This window comes from Dipodomys merriami, unplaced genomic scaffold (genome assembly GCF_024711535.1).
Source record: "Dipodomys merriami isolate MVZ:Mamm:240054 unplaced genomic scaffold, mDipMer1.0.p SCAF_1920, whole genome shotgun sequence".
Taxonomy (NCBI): domain Eukaryota; kingdom Metazoa; phylum Chordata; class Mammalia; order Rodentia; family Heteromyidae; genus Dipodomys; species Dipodomys merriami.
This window is the reverse complement of record NW_027203294.1, coordinates 16926-24920: the sequence shown is the minus strand read 5'-3', so window position 1 is coordinate 24920 and position 7995 is coordinate 16926. Positions and strand designations below refer to the sequence as shown.

General features: G+C 38.4%; 1 non-coding gene across 1 annotated transcript; it reads right to left on the bottom strand.

The window, feature by feature from the left end:
* Positions 1 to 7177: 7177 nt before the first annotated feature.
* Positions 7178 to 7284, bottom strand: LOC138831345 (U6 spliceosomal RNA). Its single transcript, XR_011373257.1, has one exon. It is a non-coding gene; the product is annotated as a U6 spliceosomal RNA (small nuclear RNA).
* Positions 7285 to 7995: the final 711 nt, after the last annotated feature.

Sequence of the window (7995 nt, the reverse complement as noted above, 5' to 3'; positions counted from 1 at the left end):
GTTCAAAATGATGCAAAGCAGCAATGAGCAATTAGTGGAGGCAAAATTAGGATCTAGTTCTGATGAGCTCTCTATAGGATCTCACAATTTTGCCCTGGTAATTCCTGCATTAGGAAACTCAACACTGCCCTCTAGTGACAGAAAAGTCATTACAATCCAGAACTCCTGAATCAGCCACACCCCCCTTTTTACTTATTTTCCAAATAGAGTAATAGGGTATTACATTTATGTCTGGGCCAGCTTGGATGGCAAATTTCCTATTTGTACTTCCCAAATATCTGGAACTACAACTATATAATCACACGTTCAGATTTTTATTGGTTGAAATGAGGTTGCTCAAGATGAGTTCTCTCAAACTTCTTGTCTAGGCTGACCTTAAACTGTAGTCCTCCCAAGTAGCTAGGACTACAGGCAGCACCACTTCTTTTTAGATAAGTTTTCACTGTGTAGCCCATACTGGCCTTGAACTTGCTGTCTACCCAGACTGCACTTGAATTCTCAGTTCTTCCTCAGCCTTCTGAGTGCTGGGATCAGATATAACTTAGAGTGATATCTCCACTTCATTGAAAAGCAACCCAAAAACTCACCTTAAACTTAACTGTCACTCGTACCAACTACTGCAGTTTTCACTGCTTTTCCCTTTCAGAGGTAATTAAATTGACATTGTTCATTTGGATGATGCTTAATGGTCTTGTGATCTGCTGTTCCCTCTCCCTGCTTTGGTAGTCAGCTTCTATAGCCCTCCCTAGCTTTGCACCTTATAATAATGTGGTAAATGATGTTCTTACCATATAAAATATTAACTACTTTATGTTTTGATAGATGTGGTACAGTTTCTGGTAAGCATGAGAGTGATTTTAGAATCCCTTTTGTCACAGTATAGTGGAAAAAACATAGTAGAAAAACTGTGTAGGGCTGAAAAGGTGGCTCAGTGGTAGAGCACTTGCCTTGCATGCATGAGGCCCTGGGTTTGATTCCTCAGCACCACATAAGCAAAAAGAAAAAAGCCAGAAGTGGCACTGTGGCTCAAGTGGTAGAGCGCTAGCCTTGAGCTGAAGAGCTGAGGGACAGCGCCCAGGCCCAGAGTTCAGACCCCACGACCAGACCCCCCCCCCCAAAAAAAGAAAAATTGTGTAATTCAGTGTTTTCCATGGCAGCTCGTCAACTGGTAAGGAGAAGTGGCTATTTTCAATAAGCAGGGAGGGGGCTGGTGGAAATACCAGCATGTGCAGTGAATACTGAGTACATCCTTCATCTTCCTTTAGCTCATCTTCCTCCTAGACTTCTGTTCTTTGGACATTTCACAATGTACTCTCTTGAGAGAGTTCACTACCTTAACAGAGCTGTTGAAGAAGCTCTGCAATGACCCTGAAGGAGGACTGAGCAAGATAACTTCAGTTGGCCCTGAACCTGTATTGTGTCCTCTCTTCAGAGAGATATGACTCTACCATATAAAACATACTAGACTACAGATATATACAAATAAGTTGCCTCTAGAAGCTTTATTGGTATTTTTGCCAACAAGGATAGTAAATATCATCTTGATTTGTCATTAGCACTAGAAAGGAGGCCGAAAAGCTGTATAATTTATCTAATCATTTTAGGTTATATTAAGTTACATAAAATCTGTGTAAATAAAGTCTGAAAGATTTGTCTAGCCAGGTGCTTGTAGCTCATACATGTAATACTAACTACTCAGGTGTTGAGATCTGAGGATCTCAATTTGAAGCCAGTGTAGGTAGGAAAGCCTGTGAGACTCTTATTTCCAAATAACTAGTTGGTGGAGGGGGACAGATGAGGAGGGGTAGGCTTGAGCTGTGGCTCAAGTGGTGGAGTGCTAGTCTTGAATGAAAAAGCTCAGGGAGAGCACCAAGACCCTGAGTTCAAGCCCCATGACAGGCACACACACACACAAAATGAAGTCTAAAAGAGAAAATATACATGGAAAGAAAAATAAGAAGGTTTAGTGTTTAAAAGAATTATCTCCCATACTTAATTTTTATTATATAACATTTGTTCACAGTCTTTTTGAGTTTCATAACTTCCTGATGGTAGTAGAAAGGGCATATACATTTAGCAGATCTTTTTTATTTCTCATTTTGTTTTTTGGTGTAAGACTGGAACTCAAACTTAGTACCTGTTGCTTTGGCTCATTGGGTAGTGCTCTACCAACCAACTAAACCATGCCTCCAACCCTGATGTTTTTGTTGGTTGTCGGGCTTAAACTGAGCCTGGGCACTGTTCCTGAGCTCTTCAGCTCAAAGCCAATGCTCTACCACTTAAGCCAAAGCATCCAATCCTAATCGGGTTTTTTTTTTTTGCCAATATTGGGGGTTGAATTCTGGTTCTGGGCACTATCCCTTAGCTCCTTTTCCTCAAGACTAGCATTCTACCACTTGAGCAATTTCTGGCTTTTAATTACAGATAAGACTTTCCTGACAAAGCTGACTTCAAACTGCAATCCTCAGATCTCAGCCTCCTGGGTAACTAGGATTAGAATCATGAGCTAAAAAGAAAACTTTCTTTATATTTAAGAGGAAAAAAAGAGTGGTCTTAGACATGCCAAGGTCCTCAGTAAAAATGTGAGCTCTTTAATCTTTTAATTCAGTGTTTTTCTCCAGTGGAATTCATACCAGTACTTATTTTAAAAATAGTTCTGTCACCGCTAAAAGATAAAAGCATGAGTCCCTAAAGTATCATCCTAATGCATTTCTGCTGAGTGATAGATGTCTATTGATCTCTGCATAGACAGGAAATCAGATTAGCCTGTGTAAAATTTCATCAGGGCTGTCAAAGCCTGTGATCTACAGCACTGATAGTCTATTGTGACAGTTGGTTGTGTAGTAATATCTGGAATTTTCTCTTACTCATTTGTCTGCCTAGCTGGATGTTGAGACCTGGCAGCAGGAACAGCCTGTGGTACTACATACATGGACCAAAAAATCTGCCCATAAATATGAAAATAACTGCCATGAAGTATCTGTTTTTGTTAGCCCAGGGGCAACCTATTTTTAAGTGGAATTTGATGAGATGTGTGAAACCGAAAAGTACTAAGACTCACGTTTTTTCTTCCAAGCAATAGTGGATCAAAAACAAGAGAAAGAATATAATAGAGATTATGCCTTCACAGGTATGATTATCTGGAATTTACAGACTCTAGAGGTGGGAAGACACACTTTGGCACAAAAGTTGGTACTTATAAGTGGCCAAAGGTAAGTCATATTTCCCAAACAAGGTAAATAAGTATGTCTGTAGCAATTCTTGTCCTTTTTCCAATTTTAGAGCAATAAAGGTATGGTGTTTGGAAAGGACTAGCTAGGCTCTGGTGGCTCATGTTCATATTGTTCAAAATCCTAGCTACTCAGCAGGTTGATATTTGAGGAATAAGATTTAAAGCTAGCCTAGGTAGACAAATCTGAGAGCCCCATCTCAACCAGCAAAAAACCAGAGTGGAGACATGGCTTGAATGGTAGAATGACAGCCATGAGCAAAATAGCTGAAAAAGACTCAAAGCTCTAAGTACAAACCTTAATACAGTCACATTTCTAGAATGTAACCACACACATATTTCTGACAGCTGCTTTGATACTCTACTTGTAGAGAGGAACAGTTGCAGTAGAGATTATGTAGCCCACAAAAGCTAAAAATTTAACTATCTGGCTCTTCATAGGAAATTTGCTAATACCCAGGGTTGTCCAGAGTAAATTAAAGAGCTGTTAATTTCTGAGTTCAGAAGGGCCAGTGGATCCAAGAGAAAGACTTGAACCATGGTGAAAGCTAGGAGCCCAGTTGACAGATCTGTTTAATATCTGGGCTGCAGCCTGCTTCAGACTGTTTACTTCTCTCTCCTATCAAGGGTCTTGGTTGAGAACAAAGAACTGAGCCAGTGATCACTGGTTGAGCAGATAGTCACTTGAGTTTTAGAAAGCTGAACAGCAGTTTTCTACTAATTCTGCTTTCTACCTGTAGTTGTGAGTTTTGTGTTTTGGTATCATCTCTGTACATTTCTCCCTCAATAATTTTGAACTTGTAGAAATGGAGACTGCTTTTAAGATTTTTTTGAGTCACAAAGAACATACTTCACTGCTGAGTTGTTGCCTCCTTCCATCTTGTTGACCACATGACTTTTGTTTGCCTCTAGAACGTGACGTTTAAGATGGTCCTCTTTCATTCTGACAGCAGTAATAATGAATAGGGCTACAAATTCACTGTCACTGCCTATGGCCTGCCTGATGTTGCCGTGTCTTGTGGGTTAGACTTGCAACTCCTTGTTTCTCGACTAATGGGCCGCCTTGACTCTCAGTGCATGACACTCAAGTCTGTGCATCGTAAGTTCACAGTCTTGTCCCTTCCTTTTTCATTACAACTGTTTTGAAGAGCAAGGTAGGAACTCTCTCTCATAGATGGTCTCCACCTCACAAAAGAGCAAGGTATTAATAATGTTTCTTTTTAGTTTTCTTTAAACCAAATCAAAACAGTTTACCCACTGGACACCATTGGGAAGTTTCTTGACTCAGGCTTTGGCCCTATCACAAAATACGTTGTGGATGCCCTCTATGGAGGACAATTGGGAAATTGCTCTTTATAGCAGCAGCATAGTCATTTTTAGAGATTTAAGTATATTCCAACTAGAAGGTAGAAATATAGTCATTTGATTGTTGTTTAAGTGAAATTTATGTGAACATAAATAGGTATGTGAATATATATATATATTATCCTAAAATACATTAACCACCTTCTTATCATTTGTTCTAAGGGGTAGATTCATAGAATAAGTCTTTTGGAGTATTTTATATCTATATAATTTTTAAAATATTTTTCTGATTGTAAAATCAAATATCATTCATCCTAAATGGTCACTTTCTGTTAGGATTTTAAAAAGAGGTAGCTAAGGAAGTACAGCAGTATGTACGTGGTGTTCAGGTAAGGGGTAGGTTTATTCATCATTCCGGCTGACACCAGGCCATCTTGGTCCTCAGCGTGGTGGGGAAAGGACTGGGAAAGAGAGCTTGAAGAGCTGGGAATAAGAGAGAAAATAGCTAGAAAAGAGAGCACCTGGGAAAGGTGGGAAAGAGAGAGCTAGGAAATAGAAGAGACCTGGGAAAGAGAAGAGAAGGAAAGAGCTGAGAAAGAGCTAGAAAAGAGCAGAGAAAGGGCATCTGGGCCTGGGGTAGGCCTTATCTAAGGTATGGGCGGAGAAAGTTGTGGCCACATCAAATTCAGATGTGACCTCAGCAGATGCAGATGTGACCTCTTCCATGTGTGCCAGTTGCCTAGATAACGCAAGTACTGGGTAGAAAATTTGCTGCATGCCTAGATAACGCAAGTACTGGGTAGAAAATTTGCTGCAAGGAGGGTGGAGTCTGCTTGCCATCCAGGAGCAGACTTTACACTTTCCAAAGCCTGTGTGTCTAATTTCCCTTACTTTCTTTTTTTTAAAAAAATTTATTGTGAAAATACTGTACAGAGGGGTTACAATTACATTGGCAAGGCAATTAGTACATTTCTTATCAAGCATTGCTGCTACCTCCTTTGTTTCCTCTTCCCACCCCTCAACTCCCCCCCGCCCCCCGCCATCCTGCCAAAGTTGTAAAGTTCGTTTTTCAACATAACAATTTGTCCATCTCATTGTTGTAATGGGTCCACCTATATCACTATTTAAACGGTTTGTTTTTGCCCTTCCCCTCCACAAATTATAACAACATCAAATACAATGAAAGCAGGGATTATACCGTGGGGGAGGGACATACAAAGCAACAAAGAAATGATCTTATAAATATGTTAGATACAATTGCAAGAAAGAAAAAAAAACGTTTGACTACTTATCTTGGGGTTCATATCACCTAGCATCAACTTATCTGACCTTTTCTTCTTGTCTCAGACATAAACTAGTAGTTCAGATTTCAAACTGACAAATAAATGTAAGGAAGCCAACAAAAAAATTCAGTTCCTCTCATCTGATGATGCCTCTACAACAATGAGGAAAGAGTTCATCCTGCTAAGGAATTATGATAGGATATCAAAAAGAAAATTCATTCTTCTAGGTCTTCCATATTTTTTCAATGTAACCTAAATGATGTAAAACACAATATACTGCTCTGATACTTTTACGTTTTATCAGTTTTGCACATTTTTATATGGACTTCACCTCAGTCTACAACATTCCTTCATTATTCTGTCCCTGATATTTTTACACTACCACGACATAAGAACATTTTCATATGATTTTTATTATAAAAAAACTGTACAGAGGTGTCTCATTTATGAGAGCAAATAATGAGTACATTTCCTAACAAGCATTGTTCCCTCTTCCCACCATCCCTTCCCTCCCACCTCCACAAATACGCTCCCCTTCCCCCTTCCCCTGCCTAAATTGTAAAGTTCATTTTTCAGCAGAGTGTCTTGTGCATCTCATTGATACAATGGGTTAACCTGTATCCCTATTTAACCATTTTGTATTTCCCTTCTCCTCGTCAAATTAGAGAAACGTATACACAGGATGTAGGTGTACCAACTTCAAATACAATGAAAACAGGGGTTATAGCGTGCGGGAGGAACATATACAGAAACAAAAAAAATCATATTGCACATCATAAGTACATTAGAAACAATAACAAGAAAGAAAAAACATACTTGTGTCCCTGTCTTTGGGTTCATTTCCCTTAATATCATCTTATCTGCTCATATGCACATAGCTTTTGAATTATTCTGCTTATCCCAGACATATATTAGTTATTGAAAATAAGGGAAACCACGGGACCTATGTTTCTTTGGACTTGGCTTACTTCACTTAATAAAATTTTTCCAAGACTTTCCAATTCCTAACAAATTGGGTGATACCATTCTTTCTGATGGAGGCATAGAATTCTGTTGTGTATGTACACCCATATTTTCTTGATCCATTCATCTACTGAGGGGCATCAGGGTTGGCTCTATATCAGCTATTGTAAATAATGCTGCAGTAAACATAGCTGTGCTGGTAGTTTTAGTATGGTCTTGTTTGTGATCATTTGGGTAAATGCCCAAAAGTGGGATTGCTGGGTCATAGGAAAGCTTTATATGGAGTCTTTTGAAGAGCCTCCATACTGCTTTCCAAAGTGGTTGAACAAGTTTACATACCCACCAAGAATGCAGTAGAGTTCCCTGTGGCCACATACTCTCCAGCATCTGTTGTTGCAAAAATATGGAACATTTCACTAATTTGCATGTCAACCTTGCTCAGGGGCCATGCTAATCTTCTCTGTATTGTTCCAATTTTAGCGTATTTGCTGCCTAATTGAGCACAGAACATTTTTTATATATAAAGTGTAATTGATTTTCTTAAACTAGACAATTCAAAAAAAAAGTAAGTTCAAAAGAATTCTTGTGAAATTTTAGAACCATGTATTTCTTCTTCTTCTTCTTCTTCTTCTTCTTCTTCTTCTTCTTCTTCTTCTTCTTCTTCTTCTTCTTCTTCTTCTTCTTCTTCTTCTTCTTCTTCTTCTTCTTCTTCTTCTTCTTTTTTAGCAATACAACAAACTGTTAAAACCATGTATTTCTTACATAAGCACACATTTAAGAATAAAGTCAAGATTGGCATGTCAAAAACAAAATAATTCCAGATATTTGTTGTTCAAGAGATGTGTAAGAGGAGAAATTCATTTATTCTATACAAGGCACCTGTCATAATGAACACTGCAGCAAGTGTTAAGGTTTGTTAAGTTTTAAATGTATTTAATTTTGGGAATTTGCATATATATGCCAAAATTAGGACTGTTTGGCTGGTCATAAACTTTTCTATAAAGTATTTAAGGCTTATGGTAGCAGACATATGGTACTAATTATGTACCTTTCAGAGTTTATACAAACATTACCAATAAGAAATTGCAAAGTCTTTGAGTAAAGAAGCAGAGTGAAGAGTTAAGACTTTGTTAACCATATAGTTTCTTTAAATTTTTAGGGCTTCCTTACTTAACATGTTAGTGAGGAACAAATGATGATATAAGCCATATACAA